Below are 20,221 nucleotides of genomic sequence, written 5' to 3' on the forward strand. Positions count from 1 at the left end.
GCTAGTACTCCGGCCGCACGTCACTGGCTGACGGGCGGGGGCGGTACTCCGGCAGTGCGCCTCAATAATAGGGCACGATGGAATTAGCATCACGCTCCCGCCCACAGACGGGGATTCCCCAGTCCGACCCCTCCAGCCCCCATTGTCCATGGGAAATCCAACCCCAGCAGGGCAGCCGCCCCTCCCCTGGGCCCTATTGTCCCCTGGGAACCCAACAGCGCTCAGTGTCCCCCCAAGGCCCTATTGTCCCTGGGGAAATCCCCCAACACTCAGTGTCCACCCAAGGTCCTATTGTCCCTGGGGAAATCCCCCAACACTCAGTGTCCCCCCAAGGTCCTATTGTCCCTGGGGAAATCCCCCAACACTCAGTGTCCTCCCAAGGTCCTATTGTCCCTGGGGAAATCCCCCAACATTCAGTGTCCCCCCCAAGGTCCTATTGTCCCTGGGGAAATCCTCCAACACTCTCAGGGTCTCCCCAAGGCTCTTTTTCCTGGGGAACTCCCCAAACACTCAAAGTGTCCCCCCAAGTCCCTATTGTCTCTGGGGAACCACTCAACACTCACAGGGTCCCCCCAAGGCTCTATTGTCCTTGGGGAACCCCCCAACACTCACAGGGTTCCCCCCAAGGCTTTATTGTCCCTGGGGAACCCTAGGGTGACCATCTGTGCCTTGCCTAATTAGGCAGGACAGACCCAAAAGGTACATTTCAAGTCCTGGTCCTGGGCTGAATGACTCTCTGGAACAGCAATTATCCCGGATTCCCTGCAGTGCCACTCTGCACGTGCCTGAGGCTCAGGGGTGGTGCCAGCCTTTTCCCGGTGGGGGTGAGGTGGGCCTTAGGCCCCCCCCTTGCCATAAGACCCCACCTCATGCTCCTCCTCTTCCCTCCAAGACCTTAACCCTGGCCCAGCCAGAAGCTGGAGCCGGGCAGTAAAGAGAGCTGCCCAGGGAGCCAGGGCCACTGTGCGGATTCCCAGATTCTCCACCTGCCCTGGGTGGCATGTCCTGGGGGCTGGGGACATGGGCTGGGGGCTGCCCTTGGGCACCCCAGCCTTCCACCCAGGGCAGGTGGAGGGTCTGAGATGCCACACAGCAGCCTGAGCTCCTGGGCGGCTCTTAGCAAGGCCTGGCTCCATCATCCAGCCTGGCCTGGGGTCAGGACTTTGGGGGAAGAGGAGAGACTGGGGATGGGGCCATGGAGGGGGGTAGGGCTGCTGCTTGTGTCTTGCTTATCCTTTTGGAAAGGTGGTCACCTTAGAGAACCCACCCTCAACATTCACAGGATTCCCAAAGGCCCTATTGTTCCTGGGGAACCTCCAACACTACAGGGACCCTCCAGGTCCTATTGTCTATAGGGAGTCCTCTAACACTCACAGGTTTCCCCCAAGGTTCTATTCTCTATGGGGAACCCCATAACACTCACAGTCCTGTTGTCTATGGCAGTGGTTTTCAACCTGTGGCCTGCAGACCCCTTGGGTCTGTAGACTGTCTAAGATTTCCAAAGAGGTCTGCACCATTTGAAATTTTTTAGGGGTCTGCAAATGAAAAAAGGTTGAAAACCACTGGTCTCTGGTGCCCCCTCACAAACAGGTCCAAGGCCTGTTGTCCATGGGGAATCCCTCTCCCCCACACATATACACTGGATCCCACCAAGGCCCTATTGTCCAACAGGGGCAGCAGGGTCCCCTCCAAATCCCCATTATCTGGGAGGAAATCCCTGGCTGGGGGCAGCAGTCCCCACTCCCAAGCCTCTCTAGTCCATGGGGAATTCTCAGCAAGAGGAATTGGGCCTCAGTCCCAGAATCTATGTAGAAGCCTGAATAGGGGACAGCACAGTCTCTACCCCCTATGGTGGGGCCCAAGGACCTTTCACATTCCCTTTTTTCCTCTGCTCCCCCATTCCCTCCCCCCAGATTCTCATTCCTGTTGCTGAAGACCTCCCTCATTTACAATATTGCCAACCCCAAGGGTTCAAAAATCATGTCAGGCTCTGCAAATCATGAGATTGGCCTAAAATTTAATGAGCTCTTTAAAAAAATAATGTTGGGTGCCTTATATTTACCTTCCGGCTTTGCACATGAGTCACATGAGCTCTTCTCTGCAACTAAGTGGGCTAGAAGGTTACTTTTTTTGTTACAATGAAGGCTGAGATTCCCACTTAACAACCTTCCTCCAGGGGTGGGGACTTCACAAAATCACCTAACACTGTGAGACTTACGATAAAATCACAAGAGTTAACAACTGTATTAGCTCAAGTATCAGAGGGGTAGCTGTGTTAGTCTGGATCTGTAAAAAGCGACAAAGAGTCCTGTGGCACCTTATAGACTAACAGAAGTATTGGCACATAAGCTTTTGTGGGTGAATACCCATTTCGTCAGACGTCTGCTTATGCACGAAACCTTATGCTCCAATACTTCTGTTAGTCTATAAGGTGCCACAGGACTCTTTGTCGCTGTATTAGCTCAGTGTAAAGTAATACCCAAACCAATTCCTTTGCCTAATATTAACTCCCACCTTGTCCACCCATTCTGAGTCACTGAGCACCTGTTTCTTGCTCTCCCCCAATCACTGAAATCCTGGGGAAATCTGGTAGTGTATAACATCCAGTCTACCTAGTGGGGATGAGACTAGCTTTTTCCCCAGCTCCCGGCAGTTTCTAGTGAGTTTAGAGAGGAGGATAGTAGCTTCTTTCTTTCATACGTTGACATGCTGTCCACTCCCCTACAGTCAAGGCTAGTATTTCCTTCCCTAGGGTGGGATTGGGCTACCTGGTCTGGGAGATTTAGCTGCTGCACCTTTGACCTCCTTATTATAATTATTATTTATATTCCAGTAGCACTGAGATGCTCCATTGAATGATGGACTGTCCAACCACACAGTAAGAGACAGTCCTTGTCTCAAAGAATTTTCCTTCTAAATAGACAAGACAACCACAGGGTAGGAGGGGCCCCTTAGGTAAGATTCTCCTCTGAGAAAAATTGTATGTGGGAGTAATGTTGCTTAAGGAAATTGATTTGTTGGGGGGTAAAAGATGGTTTAGTTTAACTTTTGATCTCCCATGCCTTTTTTGTTTTTCACAAATATAATGGGCCCAATTCTTATTCTGCCTAACCTCACTGACATCAGTGGTATTACTCCTGATTTACACTAGCGTGAGAGAAGAGAGTCAGGACCTGCATAACTTAGAGTATTGCCCTCCATGCTGCCTACCAAATAAACACCAGTCTGTTTTACAATCTGTTTAAAAAAAAAAAAGAAAGTAATCCAACATCAACAACCTGGCATTTACTTACCAACCCTACTATAATAAACCAGTGTCCTCCCCTGACAGAATAGCGAAAGAATGGATTTTAAAAAAATACAATTGGTTTCAGGCTTCCTTAATCTAAAGGGTTGTTACAAACAGCACAGAGGGATAGTAATTATACCGAACATTCTAAAGAATGCTAAACCTGTTGTTTCCTTTGACTGAATACAAAGATCTGTATGAATTTAAAATGTAGTAGGTGTTGCAAACATTGTGATAACCCATTCTCCAGGGAGCTCTCAGTCCAAGGGGCCAGTTTGCAGTGATCAGTTCCCCTTCCCCCCAACTCAGTGTCTGTCAGTCTGCAGAATGAACGGCTCGTGGGCAACAGAATGGGGCAAAACTGTAAACTCAAGCCTACCTTCTGGCTCAGTGCAGTATCCTGTGAGCATATTCTGGCCTGCATTCAGGGTAGGCTCTGATGTCACAATGACAGATGGTTGCAGTTTTTGGATATATACTATAGCAAAGCTTGTGATGTAGGCAGCATCACAGTACCAGCCCCTGCAGTTTGAAGAGGTATGTGTTGCAGCAGTCTTTCTGTAGGTGGTTACTGGTATCCTCAGGATCTGGAGAGAAGGATGTAAAGGAAGGGGTAGCTGATGACCTGCTCCACTTCTCCTGAGACAGTAAAAGTTATGATGTTTGAACAAATTGAAAGCATCAAGTGGACAGACCTGGTGCTGACTGTGATTAGCAGTTAGTGTAGATCAAAACAAAATCATGTTCATTACAAAATTCTACCATGTTTGAACATAACTGAAGAATCAAATGAGCTGACACAAGGCGATTCTTCACAAATGGGATCAGGTACACAACACTAGGCAAGCTCCAAGACAGTAAGATTTCTGATAAGCATAATTAGCCCGACCCCAGAAACAGCAGTGCCCTTTCCTTCTGCCTACCACAGGAATCTTACGCCATCCTCTTAAGGACCGTGTGTTAGCCACTGTCAGAGACAGGATACTGCACTAGATGGGCCCTGTGTCTGATCCAGTATGGCAATTTCCTATGCTTGGCAGAAATCCAGTGGTCTCTTGATCTGCGGGACCAGATGGCATTTACCCAAGAGTTCTGAAAGAACTCAAATGTGAAGTTGCAGAACTATTAACTAAGGTTTGTAACCTGTCCTTTAAATCGGCTTCGGTACCCAATGACTGGAAGTTAGCTAATGTAACGCCAATATTTAAAAAGGGCTCTAGGGGTGATCCCGGCAATTACAGACCGGTAAGTCTAACGTCGGTACCGGGCAAATTAGTTGAAACAATAGTAAAGAATAAAATTGTCAGACACATAGAAAAACATAAACTCTTGAGCAATAGTCAACATGGTTTCTGTAAAGGGAAATCGTGTCTTACTAATCTATTAGAGTTCTTTGAAGGGGTCAACAAACATGTGGACAAGGGGGATCCGGTGGACATAGTGTACTTAGATTTCCAGAAAGCCTTTGACAAGGTCCCTCACCAAAGGCTCTTACGTAAATTAAGCTGTCATGGGATAAAAGGAAAGGTCCTTTCATGGATTGAGAACTGGTTAAAGGACAGGGAACAGAGGGTAGGAATTAATGGTAAATTCTCAGAATGGAGAGGGGTAACTAGTGGTGTTCCCCAAGGGTCAGTCCTAGGACCAATCCTATTCAATTTATTCATAAATGATCTGGAGAAAGGGGTAAACAGTGAGGTGGCAAAGTTTGCAGATGATACTAAACTACTCAAGATAGTTAAGACCAAAGCAGATTGTGAAGAACTTCAGAAAGATCTCACAAAATTAAGTGATTGGGCAACAAAATGGCAAATGAAATTTAATGTGGATAAATGTAAAGTAATGCACATTGGAAAAAATAACCCCAACTATACATACAACATGATGGGGGCTAATTTAGCTACAACGAGTCAGGAAAAAGATCTTGGAGTCATCGTGGATAGTTCTCTGAAGATGTCCACGCAGTGTGCAGAGGCGGTCAAAAAAGCAAACAGGATGTTAGGAATCATTAAAAAGGGGATAGAGAATAAGACTGAGAATATATTATTGCCCTTATATAAACCCATGGTACGCCCACATCTCGAATACTGTGTACAAATGTGGTCTCCTCACCTCAAAAAAGATATTCTAGCACTAGAAAAGGTTCAGAAAAGAGCAACTAAAATGATTAGGGGTTTAGAGAGGGTCCCATATGAGGAAAGATTAAAGAGGCTAGGACTCTTCAGTTTGGAAAAGAGAAGACTAAGGGGGGACATGATAGAGGTATATAAAATCATGAGTGATGTTGAGAAAATGGATAAGGAAAAGTTATTTACTTATTCCCATAATACAAGAACTAGGGGTCACCAAATGAAATTAATAGGCAGCAGGTTTAAAACAAATAAAAGGAAGTTCTTCTTCACGCAGCGCACAGTCAACTTGTGGAACTCCTTACCTGAGGAGGTTGTGAAGGCTAGGACTATAACAATGTTTAAAAGGGGACTGGATAAATTCATGGTGGCTAAGTCCATAAATGGCTATTAGCCAGGATGGGTAAGAATGGTGTCCCTAGCCTCTGTTCGTCAGAGGATGGAGATGGATGGCAGGAGAGAGATCACTTGATCATTGCCTGTTAGGTTCACTCCCTCAGGGGCACCTGGCATTGGCCACTGTCGGTAGACAGATACTGGGCTAGATGGACCTTTGGTCTGACCCGGTACGGCCTTTCTTATGTTCTTATGTTTGCTTTCTTTCTTCAATATTTGCCTTGTTGGAGTTGAACTGGAGACAAAGTAATCTGATGTTTTTAAGAAGAAAACTGTTGTTCTGTTTTGTGTTTAGCAGACAGGGTAGGGATAATAGGAGGTTCTACTTTTTTTTTTTTTTTGAAAAGAAGATGGAAGAAAACTGGAAGCAATCCTTGGCAAGGGATAATGTATAAGCAGCTCCTCTTAAGGCATAACAAATACTCTCTTATGCTATCATTCAGAAGAACCAGTAGCCAGTACACTTCACTTTGTGGAACATTGTATTACTTTTCACCTGGATGGATTGGTGAACTACATTATAATGTTTACTTGGTAGTGAATGCTGTAGTTAAAGTTACTTGAGACTTTCATTATATATTCGCACAATTCATGTTACTTACTTTCTGAAAAGTCCTTATTTGTAGTGCAAATTTTCCATGCTTCCTCTGAGCCTAAAGGTAAACTTGTAGAAAGTTGGAGCAAAATCTGTTCACCCATTTTTCATTATACAGTGTTGAAAAACTATGCTTTTTCTACTATAAAGAGATTAAAAGAGGTTTAGACTTGGTATTTAAGATATTAAGTATATAAACCGTACCATTTGTTTTTGTAATGTGCATGTTGTTTTGAAAAAATACGCGCAGATTGTGCTCACTTCCCCACTCCCTGATCCACATATAAACAAGATCCTCCATATGTGGATCTCACCAACTCCTGCACAGAAGTGAGGGCGCAGCTGCCTCCATGACTCCAACCCCTGAAGAGACCCCAAGGTCTTTTCAGGGATTATCAATCTTCTCTGGGGGATGTAACTCCTCAGGAGTCAGGTCCAGGGGAGAAGTGAGCAAGGCCAAGGGGATACACATCATCCCCAGGCCCACAGAGAATCCTCAGAAAAGATAGCACAATCCAGAGCTCCCAGGGAAAACTCCAGCCACATGAGACTCTGGTAGTGGTGCTCCAGTGGAGGAATGTTACCTGGGGGTGCCAGGGTCAGTCAGTCTCTAGAGTCCCATGGATCTCTAGGTTTGTCGGTGAGCACTGTCTGGAGCCTCTTCTAGGGAAGTTGTCGGGACGGCTCACCCCCTGAGTGGATGATGTGGGGCACTGCTACAAAGGGATTTGTAAGGACTGCAGATACATTTCTTAACCTGCTCTAAAACAAGCTTCACCTATTGTTTAGAGTCAAAAATTTGTTCTCCTCACAGGATTTTTCTATTGGATTGTTGTTTCAGGGGAAAGGTTTTCCTGCCCATAAATGACCAGGGGGTTCAGCTCTTCAGATCCCCCTCTGCACTGCTTCCTGGCCCCCTTGGACTTCATCCACTTTCCTGGCAGCACAACAATGGTGGTTATTCTCTGCTAGATTGGCAAAGGAATGATGCCACAGAGAAGACTGGCCCATGCCATCCCCTCGGAAAAATCAATCCGTTGTAGGTCTTCCCAGGATTGTGGGGAAAAGATTTTGATGCTAGCCCATTCTGGGCCTCACCTTTCAGATCTGCTGTTTTTTTGCCATCTCAACCATCTCCCCTTCCTACTTCTCTATGTGGGCACCAATGATACTGCCAAAAATGACCTTGAGCGGGTCACTGCAGACTGTGTGGCTCTGGGAAGAAGGATAAAGGAGTTTGAGGCACAAGTTGTGTTCTCGTCCATGCTCCCTGTTGAAGGAAAAGGTCCAGGTAGGGACCATCACATTGTGGAAGTAAAACAAGGTACACCGGGGGATGGAGACCTAAATCCTTAGGTAAGTGGGGAAGTGAGAAACCAGGAGGAAACACAAGGAGGAGGGTGCAACAAGGGAGGCCTCCTGATTCATACTGAGAAAGTAGGGCAATCGGCTAGTTATCTTAGGTGCCTGTACACGAACGCAAGAAGCCTGGGAAACAAGCAGGAAGAATTGGAAGTCCTAACACAGTCAAGGAGCTGTGATTGGAATAACAGAGACTTAAAAGTAACTCACATGACTGGAGCACTGTTCAGGAAGGACAGGCAGGGGAGGAAAGGTGGAGGAGCTGCACTGTATGTAAAAGAGCAGTATGATTGATCACAGCTCCAGTATGAAACTGGAGAAAAGCCTGTTGAGAGTCTTTGGGTTAAGTTTAAAGGCAAGAGCAACAAGGGTGATGTCATGGTGGGCAATGAGGATAATGATGAAGTAGACGAGGCTTTCTTTGGATCACAGGCCCTGGTTATAAGGGGGACTTCAATCACCCTGACATCTGCTGGGAGAGCAATACAGCAGCACATGGACAATCCAGGAAGTTTTTGGAAAGTACTGGGGACAACTTCCTGGTGCAAGTGCTGGAGGAACCAACCAGGGGCCATGCTCATCTTGACCTGCTGCTCACAAACAGAGAAGAATTGGTAGGGGAATTAGAAGTTGGTGGCAACCTGGGCAGCAGTGACCATGAGATGGTCAAGTTCAGGATCCTGACAAAAGGAAGAAAGGAGAGCAGCAAAATATGGACCCTGGATTTCAGAAAAGCAGACTTTGACTCCCTCAGGGAACTGATGGGCAGGATCCCCTGGGCAGGATCAAAGCTAATATGAGGGGGAAAGGAGTCCAGGAGAGCTGGCTGTATTTTGAAGAAGCCTTATTGAGGGCGCAGGAACAAACCATCCCAATGTGAAGAAAGAATAGCAAATATGGCAGGTGACCAGCTTGGCTTAACAGAGAAATCTTTGGTAAGCTTAAACACAAAAAGGAAGCTTACAAGAAGTGGAAACTTGGACAGATGACCAGGGATGAGTACAAAAATATTGCTTGAGCACGCAGGGGTGTAATCAGGAAGGCCAAAGTACAATTGAAGTTGCAGCTAGCAAGGGATGTGAAGGGTAACAAGAAGGTTTTCTACAGGTATATTAGCAACAAGAAGAAGGTCAGGGAAAGTGTGGTACCTTTACTGAATGGGTGAGGCAACCTAGTGACAGATGATGTGGAAAAGGCTGAAGTACTCAATGCTTTTTTTGCCTAGGTCTTCACAGACAAGGTCAGCTCCCGGACTGCTGCACTGGGCAGCGTAGTATGGAGAGGAGGTGAGCAGCCCACAGTGGTGAAAGAATAGGTTAAGGACTATTTAGAAAAGCTGGACATGCACAAGTCCATGGGGCCATATGCAATGCATCCAAGACTGCTGAGGGAGTTGGCTGATGTGATTGCAGAGCCATTGGCCATTATCTTTGAAAAGTCATGGTGATCGGGGGAGGTCCTGGACATTTGGAAAAAGGCAAATATAGTGCCCATCTTTAAAAGAGGGAAGAAGGAGAATCTGGGGAACTACAGACCAGTCAGCCTCACCTCAGTCCCTGGAAAAATCATGGAGCAGGTCCTCAAGGAATTCATTTTGAAGCACTTGGAGGAGAGGAAGGTGAGCAGGAACAGTCAATATGGATTAACCAAGGGAAAGTCATGCCTGACCAACTTGATTGCATTCTATGATGAGATAACTGGCTCTGTGGATATGGGGAAAGCGGTGGATCTGCTATACCTTGACTTTAGCAAAGCTTTTGATACGGTCTCCCACAGTATTCTTTCCAGCAAGTTAAAGAAGTATGGATTGAATAAATGGAGTATAAGGTGGATAGAAAGCTGGCTAGATCATTGGGCTTAACCGGTAGTGATCAATGACTCAATGTTTAGTTGGCAGCTGGTATCAAGTGGAGTGCCCCAGGGGTTGGTCCTGGGGCCGATTTTGTTCAACATCTTCATTAATGATCTGGATGGTGGGATGGATTGCACCCTCAGCAAGTTTGCGGAGGATACTAAGAAGAGGTAGATATGCTGGAGGTTAGGGATAGACCTGGGTCAGTAGGTCTGCATAGTGCAGTATGGATGCATTAGCACAGCTGTGAGACCTGGGTCCAGCAACTTTAAACCCTGCATGAATGGATGGCAGGTATCATAAGCTGGGGGAGGCTGAGCCTCCCCAAATAGCCAGGCATGACCCCGCTCACGCTCTGCTCCCGGTCCTTCTCTTGCTTCTGGTTCTGCGGCTGCCTGTGCCATGGCCCCAGCTCAAGCTGGAGCCACGCTGCTCACCTGGCACTGGGGCCGCACCGCCCACCTGCCCGGTGCTCTGGGGCTGGGGGGGCTGGGGCCACACCACCTGTCCTCCCGGCACGTGGGGCTGGGGCTGCACTGCCCACCCTCCTGGTGTTCCAGGGCTGGGGCCACGCTGCCCATCCTCCTGCCACTCCAGGGTTGGTGGGGCTGGGGGCACTAGGTGGAGGCTGGTGGCTGCAGTGGGGGAGCTCTGGGCTCCAGCGGGTGTCCCAGAAGGGGCGGGGCCTTGGGCAGAAGGGGCAGGGCTGGGGGCTAGCCTCCCCAAGCCAGCAGTTCACACGTCACCCATGCCTGCACAGGTTTGGAAACACAAGTCCACAAGTTTGAGTTTCCAATGCAGTGGGTAGACATGCCCTAAGAAAACAGAAAGTGAACATACAAGGAAATGATTCAAGTTTTTAAACCCTGGGAAAGTTAGAGGCAAAAGTGGCGATGAGGCAGCATTTTCAAAGAATATGAAAATTTGAGGATTTCTTCCACGCTATTCAAAAGAGTCGAGAAATCGTGCCTTCCACATGATTTTGAAACCGCGTTGAACAAACTGACAGCTGTACCGCAGGCAGTGGGATTCCACAGCAACTTTTGCAGCTCTTATTTCCACTTAGGCTCACTCTGGCTCTTTTCAGGGGCTTGCTCATTTGGGGATGTTCCATTCTTGTGGATTACTTCAGGGGATGTTTTCATCCTTCATCTCAGGGCTTTGCAATTTTTGTCTTCCCACAACCCAAAAACTACTGCCAAATTGCTCCCCATACCGGGCGCAACTCAGTGGAAAGGGGAAAAGAGCAGGGTAAAGAAAAGGCAAAACCATGGCTCCAAAACCCCAGCAGAGCTGACTGACCGCTCTGGGCAGTGGGGAAGGGGGAGCTCCATAAGGAGATGTTGCAGATTGCTCTGCCCAAGCATTCTGCCTCTGTGCCATAATGCCTCCTAGTGGCTTCTCCACGTTTGTGTAGCTCCACATCACCCCTTCCTATGGGCTCTGGGCTATTAGCATCATCTAGCCTGTAGTGCTGAAGTGAAGCAATCAGGAAAAAATAAAGAGTCTTAGCAGATCTGAATGGCAAGTAGAATAGTCATCCAAGTAGCAATAACTCAGGCACCCTGGCAGATGTATCTTCTCAGGACCCAGCCATTTCAGACTCACCATTATCTAATGCAGAAAAGATCAAAGATTGCCAAGGAAGGAGAGGTGGCAGAAGTTAAATTGTCACCCACCCCGATTAAACTGAATGGGTTTAATGTGGCATAATGTATTTTAATCAATGGAAATAGAACAAAGCATGATCATTTCTCATCAAACATAAGAATGTTTCTGTTACTTAGAAGGAAATGCCTAATGGGGAAAAAGTTTCTTAAATTAAATCAAGAGAAAACGTATTTTGCAAACTCAGACTTATCCCCACGTGTAATAAAAGAAACAGGTGGATGTCAGGATTTAGATGGGAAACTATTGAAGTGTCATTATCCTGCCCTGGTGCTGATTTTTTGCTTTCTTTATGTGGAGAGAATCATACACACTTCAGTGTTCAAAAGGAAGCTGAAACAGACTGCTTTTTAGTGAGAAAAGTGGTATTATTACACAAAGGTGATATACATTATTATACTTATGCCAGTGGCAAAAGATAGAAGATAGACAGCATTGCTGAATAATCCCTACAGGTATGTAGCCAAACACAGTGGTTCTGCAGCCTATATTTTTTCAGTTCCAGGTTTTGGGAAATGATTTTAAAGTATAAGAATGTAAAGAATAATATAACTAGACTTCATTTATGGCAAAATCTTAAGATAGCCACTGTAAAAATAACTTTGTATGTATTTGCATTTTCTTAAGTCAGGGGGCCTCCATCAGCAGTCTTCTATCCCAATCTAGAGTATGAGGTGAAAATCTTTTAAAACAATACTTCATTCTGTCTAAAATAGTAACTGGATGCTTCAAAAGCATTTCTCATGTTTAAAAATAATGCGACTTCTGCCCTCCTGTGGCAGTAGACTAGTTTTGCAGATGGCCTGGAATCATGACTGCAAATGTCTGTCTTAGATTTTATAATCACAAAGTCCTTTATTTTCCTTTGTGGAACAGACATAAAGAACTGTGTTCACAACCCACTCTGCTTTATAATTATTTGATTTTAGTACAAGCTTCTGCTATTTTATGTTATGAAAAAGGGAAATTAATTAAATAATTCAATGCCATTTTCTTAACCTTACTATAAGAACACAGAGTCTGAAAGCATGAAGATTATATAAGAATAAATGGTTTGGGATAATGTTTTTGTGGTCATTAACATAATTTTAGCTTGAATGTCTGTGCCCTATTGGATAATTTGCACAAAGGATAGGAGCAGCTTCTATGCTATCCTGTTTAATCATTCTATAGTTTATTTAATGTAAAAGCCTTTTCCTTTAGAAAAAATGTCCGGTATTAATGTTTGGAATACCAGGGTCTGATTCCTATCTTGCTATTACACCAAGGCCACTTTGTTGATTCCAGTAGAGTTATTTTAGCTCTACCCATGTGTACATGAAGAGTCAGTCCCATGCTGTCTATTTACGTTAAAAAAATCATTAGCTGTAGCCCGATAGGCAGTTTTAAATGTATGGATTTATGCATAAGGTGAATCAGCCTTTCAAACAAGACTTGCCCATGGCTTGACTTTCAGAGCTTCTGAGCAGCTGAAACCTCAACTAACATCAGTAGGGGCTGCAGCTGCTCATCATCTCAGCAGATCAGGCCCATTGAATATATTCATTGGGAAAGAAGGTGAAAGCAAAATTTTACAGAAATGGATGGCAGTGGTCACCTGAGAGACCCCAGGAAATACATACTGACAACTGTTGCTGTTTTCTCCACCCTTTGTTTCCATGAAGCAGCTCTTCTTGAATGCAGCACAAACTTCCAGCCCAGGCGCAGATGTTCAGCATCATCTGCATTCACACTTCTCTATTTCAAGACCCAAACAGGCCAAATTAAAGCCTGGTTTCACCACACTGAAGTACAATTTACCCTTGGTGTATCTTCATTTTGGTTTAACTCATTTCTTCATGTGCACCTAAATCAAACTGCTTTCTCTTGTAACACTACTGACATTGGAAATCAGTGCCCAGTTTCATTTGAAATGCCCAACAGGAGAAATATCAGGGTTCCTTCTTGCATTTCTGGTGTCCTCTTATTTCTTAGCAAAATTCCAGCACTCAGAATTTGATTAAAATCCTTAGTAGCAACTATGCATACCCTTCAAAACAGCTACAGCCAAAGTATAAGTCAGTACCAATCACATATTTTTATCTTATTTTTCATTCCCTGAGCCTATTTTTTCTACACCATGGGTCATGGGAAAACAGTCCCACTTCCCCTTTCAAATCAATATCTATGTGTTAGTAATACAGTGTAGCTTAAGCTATGCACTTCTAGGAACCTTTTAAATAATCAGATGAAGGTGAAGCATTTATTTTCAGCAACCAAAGAAGAGATATTTCTTATATCAGATGTTTTAAAAACACTTCTCTCTGCACTTGCTCGTGAACTCCTGCAAATAAAACTCATCATCGGCCCAATTCAGCCCTACTGTGAGTGAGTTCCATTCTAGGGATACATTTGGTCCCATGTCTCTAAATCATTGCCTCCCTGAATTTTTAATACATTAGTCTACTACCGAAGTATTTCTTATTTTAAAACCCAAATCAGCTATTCTATACCAGGGATAAAGGTGATGTGCATACATCCGTAATGTGGTCCTCAGTAAGGGGAGATCAGGATGGTTATGGAGGAACTTCTGTAGTTAAATGTCAATCCTGCCACAGGGTTTCTAAGGATTCCCCTGTTCCTGCTGCAGAATACTGTGGGCTTGATCCAGAACTGCATTACTTCAGTTCTATGTTGGTGTGAGACCACTGATGTCATCCCTTCTGCGATTAAATTCATTTGTCTCTCCCCTGCATTATAGGGATCTGAGATTACCTTCTAGTTTTGGCTGAAACTTGGTAGCTCTGAGATGAAGCTCAAGGAGGAGGTTTTTCCTGGACATAGCATTTTCAGTCCTTCTGTTAGGCGGTTCATAAACTGGTTTTCACCCTACTGAATTACACTGCTCCTTTTCAGTCTGTCGCAGAAAGGAGTGCAGATGGATGCCCTTGTGGAGAAGATGTGAACGGCACTTGATAAGTAGTACACTGGCTCAGCACATCACCTTTGATTATCCTGAGCACAGAAGCTGGGGTAAATACTCTGAGCACAGAAGCTTCAAAGATAGGTTGAGTACACACTGTTCTAAGTGTCACAAAAAGTGGATGAACCCACTGATAACAATCAGTGAATTCCTGAAGTAGAGGGTAATTAGATTACTTTACCTTCCTACATTACAGCTCTTCTGTTCATTCTATTACTCAGTCTTCTGCTGTAGAGACTGAACCATACCAGACTGGTGGGGGAGGGGGGTGGAGGTAGGGGGAGAGGGAAGGGAGGGAGTTTAAGGACTATAAGGCGCAAGACTATTTCAACTGGTGGGACGCATAGTGCTGCAGGTCTGGGATGAAACAGAGTGGCTATAAACTGCGGTGGGGCTAGAGATGACTCACATCCCCTATCTGGCACCAGCCCACCAGGCCAGCCAATGTGCAAGCACTGGTGACCATAGGGGGGGACCTTTTAACCAACATCTTCGGGGGTGGGGGCAAAGTTCATGATGCGCGTGTGTTCAGGAAACTCTGGTCTCTTCAAATGCTCCAGGCAGGTACTTTCTTCCCGACCACAAAAATAATGTTGGGGATGTGCAGATGCCTACAGTGATCGCCCTCATGAAGCCCTATACAGGCGCCTTTGACAGTGAAAGGACTCTTCAACTACCGGGCTGAGCAAGTGGCTTTGTAGTTTCCTTTGCAGAGCAGGGTACCCTGTGACTGTCCACTTGATTTTAAGAGAGCCTGATCATGGGCCTGGTCTGTATGTGTCGAGAGTTAGATCTGAGCTCACAAACGTGCACTGACAGACTGCTTGTCCAACAGGACAGACAGCCTCTCCTACCTACATGGAGTCTGGGGGGGGGGGGGGGGTTTACAGTGATTGTGCATGTAGGGGGGGGTTGAAGGAAAGGGGCGGGGTGCCATCTTTGGATAGGGTTTTGCATGGCTGTGTGCTGTGGGTTTTTTGCGTTGGAAGGGGGTGAGGGGTGGGGGACGGGTGAGTATCTGTCCCTGGATGAGGGGATGGCGCCCAGGGGACTGGACACATCAACGAATGAATGACCCAGGGCAGCATACACCACCCACTGACCTGGTGCCTAGTGACTGCAGTCTGTGTGTGCTGTGCAGTTGACCCTGCCCCCCCAAGTCTACCCACCCTGGTATGGTGGGTGCACTGCAATTAAAAAAATCCCACACACAACAAGTTCTCTGACACGAAACGAGCGGAAACAGAGAGTAACAACAAACCGCTTTTAATAATGTTATACACAGCTTTGGGGGAGGGGGGACAGGACTTGGAGGCGTTGTTGCATTGCAGTTGGGGGCTCTCTCCTCCCTGCTTGCGGTCCTGCAGAACATCTACATTAGACAAAGCAGCCGCCTGCTGGTCTTCGCCTGCTCCTCCCCCCTCCCCTCTCCGTGTGCGTGCGATGCGCTGTGCACGACACAGGGTCCTCCTCCACTCTCTCTGCTCTGCCTCCTGTGGAGGAGAGCCATCAGTTCCTGGAACATCTCGTCCCTAGTCTTTGCTGAAAAAGTAAAAAGTGATTTCCTTGACATATATGTTTGCCGAACAGAACACACAGTCTAGTCAGTTTCTGTGAACAAGACCATACAGGGGCACCTAGTCTCACGAGATCTCAGGCCTAGGACAGCAGCTGCCAGTCCTGGTACAGTAGAGTCTGCTTAACAGATAATGGATATCTGTATAAGATAATGGATAGCTGTCAGAAAGGAAAGCATAAAGTGGAAAGCTTTTTCCAGCCTCCCCTTGCCAGCGGGAAAGATCACTGTATCTTTGATCACTGTGCCCTCCTGGCTGTGGCTGTTAAGCTGGGTAGCTTCTATGCAAAGTAAAAGTCTACCAAGCACACCAGTAACAGTACACAGTTTGCCCTAATAGATGCAGCACTTTCCAGAACCTATTACCCATTAGAGGGGTGTCGTGAGTCAGAGAGAGCGCGGATGCTAAGAGAAGCCCTGCACAGACCAGACCATATGCTGCATGCTTGTGGAGGTGATGATTTCCCTTACCTCCTGCTTTTTTTTTGCTCTCTGAGAGCTTTTTTTTTGAACTGTCCCAGAGATTTGCTCTATATCTATATATGTGGACCTACTTTTTTGTATAGTTTGAGATTTAAAATTTTTATATAGTAGTAGTATTTTTTTTCATATTTTTTTTTTAAAAAAAAAATGTTAAATGTTATAGCACTTTACCGCCTGATCCTTCCCTGATTCTGAGTCACCTCTTCTATTCTGGGATTGCTGGACTCCTCTGCTGGAGAGCTCTGCATCGTCAGATTCAAAGTGCCCAGACAGGAAAATGAATTCAAATTTTCCGGGTCATTTCCTGTCATGACATAGAGATAATGTAACATTCTTGCTTTAGTGCCACATTTTCTAAGCATAAGAAAATGAGTAGAATGATCCTTCCTCTGTATGTTTCTCTTGCCCTATATCTATACTAATCATTCTGGTGACTTTGGGGCTTGGCAGAGAACAAGACCAACGTAACCCATTTCTATCTATAGCTATATAAAGGATAAATCAGACAACCTGTGGGTCAAAGGTTCAAAAGAAGGGATGGTGCGGCAGCTGGGCTGGAGCAGAAAAGCCTGTGCTGTGAGCTTGGCCTGAGTCTTAAACAGTTATCAACAAACTTGAGATTTGTTTGTCTGCCCCTCTAAACTAAAAAACACAAAAGGTAACTACTTAGCGGCAGTGCTTAAGCAAAGAGCCTGGCCTGGCCTTGGTGTTTTGGGCTAATACTGCTGTGCTCTGCTCCTCTTCTGCCTCAGTCCTACTCAGCACTGACCTTCAGAAGAAGCAGGCAAACTTTCTTAATGGTCCTATTGGTTCCTTATTGGTCAGTGTCTCTTCTTAGCCTTTCCACTCCCCTGGAAGCCTCAATGCCATTGGTAACCTGGCCTGAGTGGATTTGCCTTAAGCGGAGGGTGGTGTCTAGCACCTCTAGCCAGAGGCAGAGAAGCCCTGATAGATCCCCCCACAGACAGTTTCTTGAGGAGAAATGCCTTCTGACATTTTATGCACTCCCATATGTTCCCCAAAATGTGATTTAAAGCAGGGGCATAGGGCTGCCAGAATGGCCTGGGGTGTAACTCTAGCACCTGAAATCCAGGATGGAACAGCACTCCAGCACTTCACCTGGCACATGAGGTTACAATGCCATTCAAATTTGGCCTGGCCTTCCTCCCCTCCCCCCCACCATCATGATACCTGATGGAGGGGCTGCCAGGCGAAATTTGAGTGAGTGGTGTTGCGACCTGACACACGGGGTTGCAATGCCAATCAGGTTTAGCCCAGCTACCCCTCTGTCATGATGGGAGGGTTAGTTGGGCCAAATTTGAGTAATGGCATTGTGGCCTGGTGCATTGGGTTGCACTGCTGCTCAGGGCAGGCCTAGCCACCCACCCATCATAAAAGAGGGACTACTGCCTGCATCAAATCTGAGCAGTGCTGCAACCCTGTGTGCCAGGTTGCAATGCCACTCATCACTCAAATTTGGCCCAAGTTGTTTGAGTGCGGGGCAGGTAATGGGAGCAAGTGGAACCACTGGGTGGCCGTGATTGGAAGGCACAGCTCTAGCCCAGGACAGGACTGGGGTGCTGAGCCTGGGGGAGGAGTCGGTGAGTGGCCAGAAAGGTTGTGGGAGTGATGAGCGAGGGGCTGGGGACAAGTTGTTGGTGGGCTACAGGGTGAGTGGGGAGTATTGGGGGGTGAGGGGTGAGGGGCTGTGGTGAGTGGGATATATGTCAGGTCTACTGGGATGTTGTGAGGGGCCATCCGGATAAGGGGGGGATGGTCTGATCAGCCAATTAAATTGGGGTTATGGAGTGCCCCAAAAGTAGCTGGAGCATACAAGCGAATCTTGCTCTTATTTGAAGTTTGCAGAGAATATTAATATTGTAAAAACAGTATTTTACATGCACCACCAGTGGGCTTTTTGATTAATTACATGTCCGCTTTGGATGTGACTTGCTACTTAGTTTAAAGTTTGGCATATAATTGAGTTACAAATATTTTATCTTGATATGATATGTGTATTTATTATTAATGTGTGAAATCTCATATTTGCTGTTGCACAGATTGTAGATGAGGTAACATTTACTGGTAAAGTGTAAGTTAGGTTTTTAATATGACATCACTTATAAGATAGATTGTGGAAGCCCATGTGATGGAATTACCAACTGCAGATCACTTTTGCAGGGCTCCTGCATTATAAAATTTAGCACTACATCACTTGTTAAAAGGACAATGCCAGATTTAAAAATAACGTACCATAAAAGAACCATGTGTTAGTGTAGTAACTGCTCCAGTTAATAGAAACAATTTTTAAAATTGTACTTTCTTTTCACTGTTTTATGCTATTTGTTTACTCCTCCCCCCCCCATTTTTCTTTGGTTGGACAAAGAAAATAGACTAGGCAATTTCATTTTTGTTTTCTGTCATTTTCTAGTCAATTTCATGTTAAGGTTTTATGCAGTAGCACAATGTAATGATATCTGGGTTACAATGACAACAGTGGAGCAGAATGGTTATTTATTTAATTAAATAGTTTTGGCTGGAATTTTAAAATTCCTGTTGATTTCACATTTTGTGAAAGCTTATTTTTGTGAAACCTAAATGTTAGGCTGTGCCACCCTTTAAAAAAATCTAGGTTGTTGTATGCCAGCTTCTCAGCTGGTATAAATCAATGGGGCTCCAAAGACCAGAGGAGAGTGACTGGCCCTCTGCATTTTGGGAAGTGTGAGAGGCTGGTTTCCTGCCCTGATGAAAGATGCTTTAAAGTCTATGGCTTCTTCTGGGTACAACTGTTGTCTTTTTACACTCTACTAAATCTCTCCAAACAATACATGGAAATCAACCACATGCTGAGGCCTCAGACCTTTAAATTTGGCAGTAAATTGTCACCTGTCCACTTTATCAGCTCAGGTAGGAATTTCAAGTGAGCATGTTGGTTTTGCCTGGTGAGTTTAATGATAAGCATAAATATTGTTTGTGCAGCATGAAAGGATAAGAGCTCCTGAACCCTACTAGAATTAATCCCTGTGAGTTTGGATGGTCTGCTACTTGATTTACTTTAATCCCTTTCTTGCTTTTTCCCAATTCATGAATAATATCAATATGTGGATAATAAATAATCTGGTGAGTAATAGCTAGAGCTATGTATGTAGCTCCTTCTCCTCCCTTTACACTAGCCAGTGACTGTTTTCCCGGCTCACATACTCTCAGACCAAAGCAAAATTTTGCATAGCATCACATAATTTCTCCTTTATGTACTTTGCTCCTAGCTTTTTATCTGCTGGGAGGAAATAAATCAACATCCCTCCTCTCTTGGATCTGTGCTGCAGGGCCTGTAGTTAGAATGCATCCTATTTATACACCTCTACCTTGATATAACGCTGTCCTCGGGAGCCAAACAATCTTACCACGTTATAGGTGAAACCGCATTATATTGAACTTGCTTTGATCCGCGGGAGCACGCAGCCCCACCCCCCCGGAGCACTGCTTTACCACGTTATATCCGAATTCATGTTATATCAGGTGGCATTATAACAGAGTAGAGGTGTGCTTGTAGCAGGGACTGCTTTCAGGTTACTGCTTTTCTCCCATTGCAGTCACTATTAATGCCAATCTGACCTTGTTGCTAGGTGGTATGTCCCTTAAGCAGACAGTTGCTATTGCTGCTTAGGAATTCTTGCAAATGTTATTTGCTCTTTGTTCACCTGATGTGCCAAAAGTGTTGAAGGATCAGTACACAACTCAACATTTGGGGAATTTCAGTTCCCATGCTGAAATCAGTAACACATTCCATGGTTTTCCTGACTACAGAAAGGGTGACATTCTGGCCCTATTGAAGAGAATGGCAAAACTCTCTTGGATTTCAGCGGGGTCATGATTTCTCCTTTTGTATACAGTTCGCTGACCAATGTC

The 20,221-nt window shown here is 45.5% G+C and overlaps 1 protein-coding gene and 1 long non-coding RNA gene across 2 annotated transcripts in view; one reads left to right on the forward strand and one right to left on the reverse strand.

Annotated features, from left to right (window-relative positions):
• The window catches only part of C2H7orf31 (chromosome 2 C7orf31 homolog), a 48,556-nt gene extending 44,832 nt beyond the window's left edge, over positions 1 to 3,724 (reverse strand). The window contains exon 1 of the mRNA XM_039526291.1: positions 3,669 to 3,724. The gene's annotated coding sequence lies outside the window, so the exon portion shown is untranslated. The remainder of the gene's footprint in view (positions 1 to 3,668) is intronic.
• Positions 3,725 to 3,766: 42 nt separating this feature from the next.
• LOC120398715 overlaps positions 3,767 to 20,221 on the forward strand; it is a 53,941-nt gene continuing 37,486 nt past the window's right edge. The window contains exon 1 of the long non-coding RNA XR_005594649.1: positions 3,767 to 3,826. This is a non-coding gene — a long non-coding RNA (uncharacterized LOC120398715). The remainder of the gene's footprint in view (positions 3,827 to 20,221) is intronic.

This window comes from Mauremys reevesii, linkage group 2, assembly GCF_016161935.1.
Source record: "Mauremys reevesii isolate NIE-2019 linkage group 2, ASM1616193v1, whole genome shotgun sequence".
Classification (NCBI taxonomy): Eukaryota; Metazoa; Chordata; order Testudines; family Geoemydidae; genus Mauremys; species Mauremys reevesii.